The sequence below is a fragment of the Dendrobates tinctorius genome, unplaced genomic scaffold, assembly GCF_039654945.1.
Source record: "Dendrobates tinctorius isolate UK_male_01 unplaced genomic scaffold, ASM3965494v1 ptg000108l, whole genome shotgun sequence".
Taxonomy (NCBI): domain Eukaryota; kingdom Metazoa; phylum Chordata; class Amphibia; order Anura; family Dendrobatidae; genus Dendrobates; species Dendrobates tinctorius.
Genome location: NW_027361776.1, coordinates 11,842,732 through 11,857,805, shown reverse-complemented (window position 1 = coordinate 11,857,805; position 15,074 = coordinate 11,842,732).

Genomic DNA, 15,074 nt, shown 5'->3' with positions numbered 1-15,074 from the left:
GATTTGTTTTGTATCTGTTTGTATAGAGTCCTGAATTGAGACGCAGTCTGTGTAGTTTCTTTTCTTTGTTATGAACCAGAAAGGTCCGTAGTTTGTTGTAGTATTGTTTAAATTTTTGCTCTGTGCTTTTGCTCTGTGTGGATGTGGAATCTTTGTACTCTAATATCCCACACCAAGATGGTTTACATGCCTGCAAATTCTTCATGGAAAACACAGGGACTGATGCTGATGCTGTGGTGAAACTTATAAAATTCATCCTCACCCACAATTACTTTGAATTTGACAACAGGATCTATCTACAGGAAACTGGCACAGCTATGGGAAGTAAAATGGCTCCACAGTATGCAAATCTTTTCATGGCCAAGCTTGAAAGCGATTTTTTGTCCTCATGCCCCATCAGGCCCCTGGCCTACTACCGCTTCATTGATGATATTTTAATCATCTGGACGGAGTCTGAGCAACAGCTAAAGACGTTCCACGAACAGTTTAATCAATTTCATCCCACCATCAATTTAACACTCAACTACTCCAGTACCGAGATTAATTTTTTGGACACCATCATTAAGCTAAAAAACAATGAAATAGAGACATCCCTGTATCAGAAGCCAATCGACAGTCCAACATACCTTAAATGGGACAGTTTCCATCCAAAACACATAAAGAACTCTATTATCTATAGCCAAGCCATCAGATACAATCGTATATGTTCCAACCCCATGGATAGAGACAAACACCTTGGTCGCCTCAAAAAGACCTTTTTGAATCAGGGTTACCATCCAAGAACAATTGAAAACCAAATTACAAGAGCCACCAGATTGTCAAGGAATCACCTGCTACATTACAAAGCTAAAGAAGAAAATAACCGAGTGCCTCTAGTAGTCACCTACAACCCAAATCTGGAGGTGCTAAGGGGAGCTGCACGGAAATTACAACCTTTACTACAAAAAGATGCCCGATTAAAATCCATTTTTCCAGACCCCCCACTACTGTGTTTTAGGCAGCCCCCAAATTTAAGAAGCATCATTGTCAGAAGCTCCCTGTCCTCTCCAACAGCTGCAGGAACCTTTCCTTGCAACCAGAAAAAATGTAAAACCTGTCCATTTATAATGACCACGGACAAGATAAAGATCCCCAACTCACATCAGGACTACAAGATCCCAGGTACTTTCACCTGCATTACATCTAATGTGGTGTACTTAATTATTTGTACTAAATGTCCAACTGGGGGTCTGTATGTGGGGGAGACAGGGCAAAAGCTTAGAACAAGGATGAATGCTCATCGTCACACTATAAGAGAAAAAAGAATGGATCTACCTGTGGCAAAACATTTCTGTATCCCTGATCACAGCAGCATGGATATGAAATTACTGGTATTGAAAGGTAACTTCACATCTCAGAGAGAGAGACGAGTTTGGGAGTACAAATTTATGACGAACTTTGACACTCTCAGTGCTGGAATGAATGTGTCGCATGGATTTATGTCTTTTTACATCAATTAACGAATTTCCTTTTAAAACCTTGCGGGGCAACACAGAACTAGACCCCAATCAGAGGACCATAAAACATCCAGACTCCTTATCTATGAACTGGTCCAATGTTTATATTTATGTTTCTCCCTCTCCCATATTGATAGTTCTGCTTCACGTCACTTGTCTTATCTATTGCATTTTTTCTAGGCTGTATTGTGCATAAATATGTGACTTCAGATTTTGTATTAGTCTAGCCTGATGAAGAGACCTGAGTAGTCTCGAAAGCTTGCAATGTATTACCATCTTTTCAGTTAGCCATTAAAAGGTATCAACTACTGAGGACTCTCAATCCTGAATCTTGAACATGACAATGAGTTCACTGTACTCAAATGGCCTCCTCAGTCACCAGATCTCAATCCAATAGAGCATCTTTGGGATGTGGTGGAACGGGAGATTCGCATCAGGGATGTGCAGCCGACAAATCTGCGCCAACTGTGTGATGCCATAATGTCAATATGGTCCAAAATCTCTGAGGAATGCTTCCAGCACCTTGTTGAATCTCTGCCACGAAGAATTGAGGCAGTTCTGAAGGCAAAAGGGGGTCCAACCCGTTACTAGCATGGTGTACCTAATAAAGTGGCCAGTGAGTGTATGTACTATGTATGTAGTACGTATGTATGTTGTATGAATGTAGTATATATGTAGCATGTATGTTGTATGTATGTATGTTGTATGAATATAGTATACGTATATGTAGTATGTATGTATTATGTAGTATGTATGTTGTATGAACATAGTATATATGTAGTATGTATGTATGTTGTATGAATGTAGTATACATGTAGTATGTATGCAGTATGTATGTATGTTGTATGAATGTAGTATATATGTAGTATGTATGTAGTATGTAGTATGTATGTTGTATGAATGTAGTATATATGTAGCATGTATGTAGTATGTATTATGTATGTATGTATATTGTATGAATGTAGTATGTATGTAGTATATATGTATGTTGTATGAATGTAGTATATATGAAGTTTGTATGTAGTATATATTTATGTTGTATGAATGTAGTATATGTGTAGCATGTATGTAGTATGTATGTATGTTGTATGAATGTAGTATATATGTAGTATGTATGTAGTATATATGTATGTTGTATGAATGTAGTATATATGTAGCATGCATGTAGTATGTATGCATGTTGTATGAATGTAGTATATATGTAGCATGTATGTAATATGTAGTATATATGTATGTTGTATAAATGTAGTATATATGTAGTATGTATGTAGTATATATGTATGTTGTATGAATGTAGTATATATGTAGTATGTATGTAGTATGTATGTATGTTGTATGAATGTAGTATTTATGTAGTATGTATGTTTTGTTTTGTTTTTTTGCATTCAACACATTAGCCGGATGATGGGACTACTACTGTCCGATCATTGGCTAATGTGTCAATCACTGTCATTGTAGCAGGCATCGCCCGATGGGACTTGTAGTCCCATCAGATGATGCCTGCACACACACAAGACCCCCGGCAGGCCCGCACAGACCACCGTCAGCCGGCACAGGCCCCTCGGCAGTCGGCACAGACCACCGATAGCTGGCACAGGCCCCCGAGAGGCTCGTACAGACCACCGGCAGCCGGCATAGGCCCCCCGGCAGCCGCCGCTGACCACCGACAGCCGGCACAGGCCCCCGAGAGGCCCGTACAGACTACCATCAGCCGGCACAGACCACCGACAGCTGGCACAGGCCCCCGAGAGGCCCGTACAGACCACCGGAAGCCGGCACAGACCGCTGACATTCGGCACAGACCCCCCGCAGTCAGCTCTTTGCATTATGGGGACTTCCAATTCCGGTATCCGATATTGAAAAAATATCGGTACTCGGTATCGGAATTCCGATACAGCGAATATCGGCCGATACCCGATATCTGCAGTATCGGATTGCTCAACACTAGTTGTAATCCATACTGAGCCTGAGAGTCTGTGTCTGCCTCCTTAAATATATACGGAGATTTAGAATGTTTAAACTATACTATACATGCCTGCTATCTGATGATACTGTACCCTTTTTCTACTTTTTATATTCTTGTCTAATCCATACTGAGCTTGTGAGCATCTCTGTGTGACTCATGAAATATATACGGAGATTTACAATTATCCTTTGACTGTATACAGCTGTACGCTTCTGATACAGTACCATATATCTGATGTTATTTTGGGTACTTTTCTCCAAAATTTGGAAGTATGGTGGAAGAGGCTGCAGACGCAGGGTGGCCAGTTGGTACTGAAGGTGGTGGTGCATCTGCTGGTAGTGGCAAAAGCACAATAGCAGCTAAGGCAGGAGGTGTTGAGACTGCATCATTTGTTGAGCCTGCATCATGGTCTGGCTCCGAAAGGCCTGGAAGGCTACCTTTTCTGGGAGTAGGTTAACCGCTTTTAAAGCAGGAGCATCAGGAACTGGTTTTGGCTTACATTGCCGAAACAGACTCCAGCTAATATGCCCTCCTCTTCTGAAGTTTCAAAAAATGCAAGCACTGAGTCGTTAAGTGCTGGCTCCTGGTCAGGAAGAACCCCTTTCCTTGTGTCCTTCACCCCCACCAAAAGTGAATGATGCAGCAGGCCACACTTCACTTTAGTCCATGTAGCTCTTTCTCACATACCATGCCTGGGTTATCAAGTCAAATGGTGAATTCCCCAGTCCAAGATGAATCTGATGTCTCTGAGGGATGTGTCACGGTGGTGGTGACCCGGTCCTTGGCCGTCAATGCAAAGGGGTGAATGAAGTTTATAGGTGAATGATACGTGACGCCACCTGTGGTTTCTGATCAGATTGACCAGCGCTGCAGTGTCGCTTCTGTGGGACAGATGTTGTGATGCAGCTAAGATGTAGAAGCCCTGCACAGGTAGGGCCGTAGTCGCAGGGCAGATGAAAGAGTTGGTAGATGGTGTGCAGTGCAGGATGTAGTAGAGTCGTGTGCCAGGTGCAGGAGAAAGATGACAGACACAGTCGTGCAGTTCCTTTACCTGTACTTGGACCCAGAGTACACATGGGGAAGGAGTTGGTCAGCCTGGAAGCAAATTAGGAATTCTCTCTCTGCAGATAGGTAGTGTGGCCTCCGTTCTAGCGCTTATCTGAGGTACTCGCAGTACTGAGTTCACTGAAGTTCCCCCTGTTGACTCTCTTTTGGAACTTTCTTGTATGACAGGCAGCCATAGCCTTTTCCTTCTGGCTCACACACATCGCTGCTGGGGCCTCCGAGCCTTAGTTGGGAACAGAGCATTTACATCTGCTACTTCCTCTGGTTTCTGCTGCAGGACCGTCAGTGTCCATACAAACTCGGAGTCCGGAATCCGGACCATGCGCTCCAGCTAGGAGTGAGCCTTAACTCTGCTCATCCTCCAGCTCCCCTTCTCATGTCCACACACTTCCCCTTCCCTTCACAAACTGCCCTAAGTTCCCTCCTCCCGACCACAGAGAGCAGCTCCTCAGCAGTCTGGTTCAGAGCTCTCCCTGCTGGCCTGGAGTGGGAACTGTGTTGTGTGTTGGTTTAACTGCTAGAGAGATCCTTCGTTGCTCCCAAGCATGACATCACTCCCTAGGAGGAAGGTAATGCCACTGTGGTGCCACAAGTGCACTGATGCCCAGCCACTGCTAGATGATTCTGCTGGTACATTGACCCAGACCACTACATTCCCCTCGCACTCTACACAGCCAGAATCTGACCCTGATGAAACTCAGGTTCCCCTTCCCGCATACTATACCAACTTACATGGTGACAAAGAGGAAGGTGCAGATGAAAGTGCAGGTTCCTTGAGCAGGTGGGAGGGGGCATACTCATGGGCGATGGCACTGGCACAGGGCCCCTCATAGTACGCAAAAGTGTCTCTGCCGGGCCCACCCGCCGTCAGACACATCGCTGTTCTATGAGGGACCCTGTACCAGTGCCGTCGCCAACAAGTGGGCCCCCCTGCTTGCTCAGGATCACAGCACTTGCAAAGTTGAAATACTTACCTCTCCCTGCTCCACTGTCGTGACGTCTTCCACATTTCCTGACAGTGACATTCTGGTCAGAGAGCGCGATGACATCACATCTGTACGACCTCTGCCTAAACAGTCCAAGTGCAGAAAGATGGAAGATGGAGACAACGAGGAGTCCAGAGTACAGGGATTCCCTAGCGAGGAGACTTATTTAATTGATTTAAAGGTTGGGAGCAATTTTTGGGGAGCACTATAATCTGGAGAATGATATATGGGGCCAACCATACACTGGAGCATTCCAAAGGTGGACATCAGACACTGGAGCAGCATTTACAGGGCCCATTATACACTGGAGCATTAGAAATGGGGCCCATTATATATGGAGCATTATTTGGGCCCATAAGACAGTGGAGCTTCATCCATGGGGACCAACATATACTGTAGCATTATGTGGAGCTCATCATATACTGTATAGAACCTTATATGGGACCAATGAATCTGTATGGAGAAATATATGGGCCTCATTACTCTGTATGGCGCACTATGCGGTGGCCATAATACTGTAAGGAGTAATATACTGTCCGTTTTTGGAGCTATTGGAGAATTTAAAATGGATATCAGTCATGTAATGTAAGAAGTGAAGTATTTTTCATTGTACTACACCGCTATTTCTCTGCCGTATCAGAGGATCATGAATTGTGGCATGTGTTAAAGGAGCCCAGTGACACTCTTTGGCCCTGGGCCCACGAAAATCTGAAGCCAGCCCTACCCCCCCAACAGCTTTAGCCAAATAACCCCCAGTTTTCAATGCCTAACTATTATTATAAAGTAAATTAAGGTTGACAAGCTTAAGTAATAAGAATTGATGTTTTTGGCATTAAAATGGGCACTGTAGGTGTGTTTCCTTTCCTCCACTCCCTGCCGACTTTTCTTCCCCATTGACTTGCATTGGGTTTCGTGGTTCAGTCGGCCTTCGACTTTTCACGATAATCGGCCGATTGCGTTCGACCCGACTTTTGAGAAAGTCGGGTTTCATGAGACCTGACTCGACCCGAAAAAAGGCGCTCATCTCTAATTTGGAAGTTTTAAGATTATCTGGTTTGCACAAATGCAGGAGTTCTAACAGTAAATTAGACAAACTTAAGAAAACTAAATGTTCCCAGAAGCACTATAAAAATTATTATTTTCTAATGTTGGTGATAGCTCATGTCACACATTTCTGAGGATGTTTGCACAATTACAGCAATAGCAGAGAAAGCAATATTCAGGCACTTGCCATTTTATTTGCTTTAACTTGATGTATTGATTTTGAGAATGTGTTCTCTTCTTTGTCAATGAGACTCGCTTATACAGAATTTGCCTACATTTGCTGAAACTAGACACAGAGCAGCCGTAGAGATCGTTTATTCAACCAGAATTCATTTTGTGACTTATCTTAGGTAATGCAGAAATAAAATATGACCCTACTATTCAAAGTGTAATCATGAGCAAACCTAATAGCAGAATTATTTAAGAATCCTTTTATGTAATAACTGAAGGTTATTTGCCAGAAATATACTAAATATCACATTTAGACTTCATCGTTTTTTGCCTTATATTTTATTAAAAAACTTAATTGAAATTAACAAATTTATTTTTTGATCAACTACTACAATTAATGTTTTATTCACAATAAATTTGGAAATCTTTGGAAGCTGGAAAAATCCTTCTTTTTTCTCTTCATTGAGTTCACTTTGGTTGTTTTGTCTACAGTACATCAGTAGCCATAGATAAAGCATCTAATGATGTGCTGGGATGCTATTTCCATTTAGTGCACTTTTAGATCTCATAAGTGCAGCCATTTCAGGTTTATTTTTTCCACTTTACCTTCCAAGAGCCATAGCAATTTTTTTTTCCTTCGATGTAGTCATACTAGTGTTTTCTTTTGTTAGACGTGTTTTAGTTTTAATTGATACCATTCATATTTGAAATAAATCCTCCATAATTCGGTAATAATGTTGGGGGAATGGTTTTCCCATTGCTCACTTTGTTATACAAAAATAAAAAAAATACTTGAACTATTTGTTCTAAAGGTCAGCACGGGTATAATGAAGCCAAATTTATAATTTTTCATGACTTTGAAAAAAACATGCAAAAAAGTTAAATATGGGTTCAGTTGCCATATTCTTAAAGCCATACTTTTTTATATTTAAGTTCATAGAGTCTTATAGAGGCTTGTTTTTTTGTGATTTGAGTTTTAGGATTTACTCCTACCATTTTGGGACCCTAATAACTTTCTGATGTATTTGTACCCAATTTTTAGAAAGGGACGTTACTTAAAACAGCTTTTTTTGCTATTTCAACTTTTTTTTACACATTTCATGTTACCTGTTCTGCTCAGCTTTTGATCCCTTTCCACAGTGGGAGAATTCTCAGTACATGTATGGCAGATGCCACCAAGGGTTAAGACAGTACAAGTACAAGGTAACATAAGGTTCACAATGCAAAAGGGAGAATTTCTCAATTTATTACAGAATTTTAGAAAATTTTCCTCCATTTTAAACTAGTCTATCTCAATAAAAAATAGCTTAATTTAACCCCTTTCAAAACCTACTATGTAATAGCACTATGCAGTTCATGTGAATAACGGTAATATTACAATGTAGTGATGGTATGTTCACTTAATACTTGCCCACACCTTCACTTTCAGGTGTCATCTGTATTAAACAGTTGACTTCCGGTAATAAAAAACAGAATAAAGGATACTAAACCAGCCAATCCCTGATGTTTAGCTTCTTAGATGCCAAGGCAATACTGATTGCAGCATATATGTGGTTAAACAGAGAGAAGATGTTCACTTAATCATTTGATTTATTTCAGGGATTCTGATGAGCTGATGGTCAGGGGCCTAATAATGGCTTAGAGGTCTGACATGTCAGATTTAAATGTGAAGGGAATCTGTCAGCAGATTTTAGCTATTTAAACTGAGAGTAGCATAATGTTTTAGCTGAGATCCTGATATTAGTGCCTTTCTTTAGCCTGAGTGCTGTAGTTTCAATACAATCAGTGTTTTATCAGCAGGTGGTTATCAGTAGAGGACTACTTCTCAGACTACATCTGTAGGCCAGTGACAGGTGATTTATTTATTAAGCCTGTGGTGAGAGAAGGCTAGCCTGTCTAGCCAAAATCCCACAGAAAAGCTACTGTGTACAAATTGTGCAACTAAATATTGGCTATCATAGAAAGCCAGCATTAGCAAGAGAAACTTGTGGACTTTGATTAAGTTGTACACAACACTGCGCTTCCACATGAAGGAGCTCAGCACTTGTACATGCTGACCTGTGAACTACAGAGCTTTTTGAAAAAGCTTTGAAATTTCACTAATCAAGCTGATAATAAAGGGTAATCCTTAGACTCACAAACACACATTATTCAGGGCACTCAATTCCTCATGGCTCATAATTTCTTTACTTTTGATCATACATTTTTTTTTACAATTCATGGGAGATTGTATGGGCTCAAAATATTCCCCATCCCCCATCCCCAAGGGTTGCCGTGACGTGGCGGGATGGCTTGTACATTATTTTGATCAAAATTATGTTTACTAAATACCCTTATTATTATTATTACCTTTATGCATTATTTGCAGTATATTTTTTACTTTTAGTTCAGGATATTTGTGTTTCTTGCTTTTCGTTTTCTCTGGTTAATGGTCATGTGTTAATATGCACTTACATTGTGCATACACATTAACTTACTTTTCTCAGTTCAGATTTGTTTTGTTTTTTTCATTTCATTGTGCATTCAGTGCATATATGGGTGTGACCGCCCTCTTTCTGAGCTGGGAAAGCCATCCAGTCTGGCCTAAGCTGTTACTAGTGGTTCAGCCGCTCGACCCTTATTCACATTCACGCCACTTGGCAAGTGAAAAGGTTTTAAATACTAGAGTAGGGACTGTCCCACAAGGGTTGCTGTGACGTGGCGGGATGGCTTGTACATTATTTTGGTGAAAATTATGTTTACTAAATACCCTTATTATTATTACCTTTATGCATTATTTGCAGTATATTTTTTACTTTTAGTTCAGGATATTTGTGTTTTTTGCTTTTCGTTTTCTCTGGTTAATGGTCATGTGTTAATATGCACTTACATTGTGCATACACATTAACTTACTTTTCTCAGTTCAGATTTGTTTTTTTTTTTCATTTCATTGTGTACAAATTGTGCAACTAAATATTGGCTATCATAGAAAGCCAGCATTAGCAAGAGAAACTTGTGGACTTTGATTAAGTTGTATACAACACTGCGCTTCCACATGAAGGAGCTCAGCACTTGTACATGCTGACCTGTGAACTACAGAGCTTTTTGAAAAAGCTTTTGAATTTCACTAATCAAGCTGATAATAAAGGGTAATACTTAAACTCACAAACACACATTATTCAGGGCACTCAATTCCTCATGGCTCATAATTTCTTTACTTTTGATCATACATTTTTTTTACAATTCATGGGAGATTGTATGGGCTCGAAATATCCCCCATCCTTAGCCAATCTAGGCCTGCCATTGTCAGAAACCAAGCATTTATATTCTACCATGAGCCCTTTTTCCTCTAGTCCGGTATACTATGGCAGATGCATAAACAACGTTCTCTTCATTTGGAGGGGCTGTGTATCTGCCATACCCAATTTTGTGAAATTTCTCAATGACAACTATAATCTCAGAATTACTTCAATGTCTCATGCTTCTCAAATTTAATTTCTTGATTTACAAACAACTTACTGGGACATATAACAATGTTATTTCCACAGCTGCTTTTGTTAAACCTATTATAAGTAATAACATCCTACATGCTCATAGAAGCCAACCCAAATATACTACTGCATTCAATCAATCCCAGTAGAGGAATTTAACTGTATCAAAAGAAATTGTAAGAATGCCAGCAGTTTGGATCCTCAACAAAGCTAACAACATAGTTAAAAGAAAAACTCAGCAAACCTTATTGGAAACACACACACATATATATATATATATATATATATATATATACATACACATGTGGTCAAAATTGTTGGTAGCCCTTGTTTAATGACAGAAAAGCCTGCAATGGTCACTGAAATAAACATATGAAAATCAGACATTGCTTTTCAACCATGCTTCCACAGAATTTAAAAAAAAAATAAAACTCATGAAATAGGCCTGGACAGAAATGATCTTGAAAATGGCTGTGGTGCTCTGTGGTGCAGGGGGCTCCGCCGGCATTTTATGAAAACCCGGAGCCCCCTGCACATTCATTACTGCGATACAGTGGCCTCCAGTAAAATGGCCGCCGGGCCGGCTCATGCTCAGATTGAGATCTCGACAACGAGATCTCGAGACTCGAGGTCTTGTTGCCAGATCTCAATCTGAGCATGCAACACCCCCAGTGGCTATTTTCCCGAGGCCACTGCATCGCAGTAATGGATGTGCGGCAGTGGCTCCGGGCTTTCACAAAATGCTGGCGGAGCCCACAGCACCGCAGAGCACCGCAGCCATTTTCATCCGCAGTGGAACACCCCTTCATCGTGGCCTGCAGCAACCATGCCACATTTGTCTCCTCCAGCAGGGACCCTGGGACTCCGATTCACGGCAGCCACCACCCCTGGTAAGCAATAAGATGCATCTATAATAATAAATGCCCTAAGCAGCTTCCGGTTGTAACAACTTCCGTCCAGTTGTAACCGGTGACGTCACCGCACACCTCTTTCCATGTTAACCCTCAACACACACACTCCACTCACCTTTCACTATCTCCACTCACGTCCACTCACTCTTTCACTCCACATACGACCCTTTCTCTCACTCCGTCTCTCATACTCACGCCGTCATCGCCGCTGATCCACGATCCCCGACATCTTCTTCCGCCGGCGCCATCCTGGATCCAGACGTCCTCCACGCCGGCGACATGTTCTTGCGGCAATGCCATTTTGGATCGGCGAAATCCCGCGATAGTCAAGATGGCGTCGCCGCAAGAACATGTCGCCGGCGTGGAGGACGTCGGGATCCAGGATGGCGCCGGCGGAAGAAGATGTCGGGGATCGTGGAGCAGCGGCGATGATGGCGTGAGTATGAGAGACGGAGTGAGAGAAGGGGTTGTATGTGGAGTGAAAGAGTGAGTGGAGATGGTGAAAGGTGAGAGGAGTGTGTGTGTTGAGGGTTAACATGGCAAGAGGTGTGATGCTATCGCATCCTCCCGATGCGATAGCATCGGGCCATAATCTAGTTGATTATAAGAGGCATCACCATTTTATTAAAAAAGTTTATTTTCCTATTTCCTCAAAGTTTGGGGTGCATCTTATAATCTGATGCATCTTTTATTCCGCAAAATACGGTATATATATATATATATATATATATATATACATATATATACATATACATACATATGTATATACTTGTCTGATAGGATAATCACAAATAGCTCAGCATTGACACCATCGATCCTGGTCAAGTAACCAATGGATTTGGCTATGAAACAACCCCATATCAACAGCCTTCTTCCACTAAACTTGACAGTTCATTCAATTTCTCAATCCATTAGCCCCTTTGTCATTTGTTTCTTCCAGACACATTTTCATCCTTTCATCCCGTCGCTCTAAATCACCTGTTTCCAATCTTCTACTGTCCACTTTCACTTTTCAAATTTTTTTGCAAGCTCAAGCCGACATTTCTTATGATTGTATTGAAGTTGAGGCTTCTTCACCATTTTTTGGGTCACCATTCCAAACCTGTGCAATGTGCATCAAACTGTGCTTGCATGGATGTCTGTGATCTCACTATTATGGAGCATAGGAGCCACCTCTACTGCCGTGTTTGTGGCAATAGAACGGATAGAACTTGTGACAAGCCAACTTCCGATATATGTTTCCTGGACGTCTAGTCCTTAGCTTTTGAATAGATTGGACGGACTTCATTTCTTATTCTTTCAACTCTCATGCCACTCATATGATGCAGTTTGGCAATTTTATTGGCTGTGAGACCACTAATGATGAGATGGATGATGCTGTTTCTCTTTTCTTGGGAAATCTTTTTTATAACTTCTCAATTCAAACTAGTGACCTTTTGCTTGAGAATCAACCTAATAACACACTGATCTTTAGGGAATGTGAGAACAGGTTGTATTTTGTAGCTTACAGGATGAAAAGGAATTTTCCACCTCCAGGAGCAAAACAGTAACAATCCAACTTTCACGGAGTTACTGCAAAGGAGCGGAGCCAAAAGACTGCAGTGTCTGGTTGCTCCTACTATGCTGAGAAGAAAAATTTATAAAACGTGTTTATTTCTTCTAGTAGAATAAGGGTTAATCGACCCTATTGGAAACTTTTACATTCAGCTGTGCTCAATTAGCCAATGATTCTCCCTATAAAATCTGGGCTTGGTTACCAATTCATCATCATCAGAGTTAGCATGATCTTGGAGTGGGAGAAGTTGGTGTTGTGAAGGAGTGTTGGAGAAATTTATTAGCTACTGTTGTCTGGTTTGTACGATTGGAAATTGCTTATCCTTCCCTGTTTTGCTTTTTTGCCCCTCATTATACACCCTGGTGAATACCTCTGTTACATGTGAGTGTATATTTTGTGTGTGCAGCTTTCAGTTCACTCTTGTCTTTGTTACCCTGTCTGTTGGGTTGGTGCACTACATTGCACAGTAGCACCTCTCTTCCCTAAGTGGGGGAAGGGGCAGACTAAGGGCTGTTCTAGGACATAAGGCAAGGGAGGAGGCCACAGCATCTTCGCCATCTGAAGTATCCAAGGGAACAGGGCGAGCTATGGCACCCTCTAGTGTTGGTGCCAGGAAAGGTGCCCCTGGTCCCAGGTCACTTGCCAGTCGAATCGTGACACCAGTGACATGACAAGACTCTGCATAAGTTATTATATGCTAAACAGTTGCAAGTCAAATTAATGCATGAGGTAGCCAGGATGATTGTCTATTAAAAGATGGTAGGCTCACATTAAATGCACTAGCTATTGGTGAGATATAGAGCCTAAAAGTCAAAAGTTCAAAATATTGATACCTTTTTTCTCTTTAGTGAAAATTGTTCCTTGTGCCAAAAAATTTACTTGGGCTGTACCTTATGGAAACTTAAGATACATATTTCAGAACATCTTACAGACACACAGTAGCTTGGGAAAGTGTTCTCCCCCTTGACTTTTTCCCTATGTTGTTACATTACAATCTGTGTTTAAATATTTTTTGTAATCTGGTTTGTGTGTGGTGTATCAGCGTACTAAATAGTATAACTTGCTGAAGTGATGAAAATATAGGCATGAATTAAATTTATGGGATCAAATAACTAAAAATTGCAAAATGGAAAATTGAACGTGTGATCAATAGTGTTGAGCGATACTTTCCGATATTGAGAAATATCGGATCTGATTCAGACCGATCTGAATCAGACCAATACCCAAAAAGTATCGGGTATCGCCGACTCCGATACCGGAAGCCCATTCAAGTCAATGGGACAGAAATATCGGAATTAAAAAAAACCCTTTCTTTACTTGCACATCCTGTTCGGGACAGGGGAAGAGTGGGAGGGGGGAAGAGTGTGAGCGGTGTGTTGGCGGACACTGTGCGCGTCTGTGTGTGCGGGCAGGGTCTGTACAGGCCTCTCTGGGGTCTGTGCGGGCCTGACGGGGGTCTGTGTGGGCCTGCCGGGGGTCTGTACGGGCCTGCCAGGGGTCTGTGTCGGCTGCCGGGGGTCTGTGCGGACTGCCAGAGGTCTGTAGGGACCTGCTGGGGGTCGCTGCCGGGGGTCTGAGCGGACTGCCTGGCGTCTGTGCGGGCCTGCCGGGGGTCTGTGCGGGCCTGCCGGGGGTCTGTGCGGGCCTGCCGGGGGTCTGTGCGGGCCTGCCGGGGGTCTGTGTGGACTGCCGGGGTCTGTGCGGGCCTGCCGGGGGTTGTGTGTGTGCAGGCATAGTCGGATGGGACTACAAGTCCCATCGGGCTATGCCTGCTACAATGACAGTGATTTACACATTAGCCAATGATGGGACATTAGTGGTCCCATCATCCAGCTAATGTGTTGAATGTAAAAAAAAATATATATACATACAGCATACATACTACATATATACAACATTCATACAACGTACATACATACTACATACATACTTCATATATACTACATTCATACAACATACATACATATTACATACATACTACATATATACTACATGCATACATACATACTATATATATACTACATTCATACAGCATACATACATACTACATATATACTACATTCATGCAACATACATACATACTACACACATACTTCATATATACTGCATTCATACAACATACATATATACTACATATACACTACATATATACATACATACATAATACATGCATACTACATATATACAATATTCATACAACATACATGCATACTACATACTACATACATAATTCATATATACTACATTCATACAACATACATACTACATATATACTACATTCATACAACATACATACATACTACATACATACTACATACATACTACATACATACCACATACATACTACATACATACTACATACATACATGCATACTACATACTACATACATACAACATTCATACAACATAC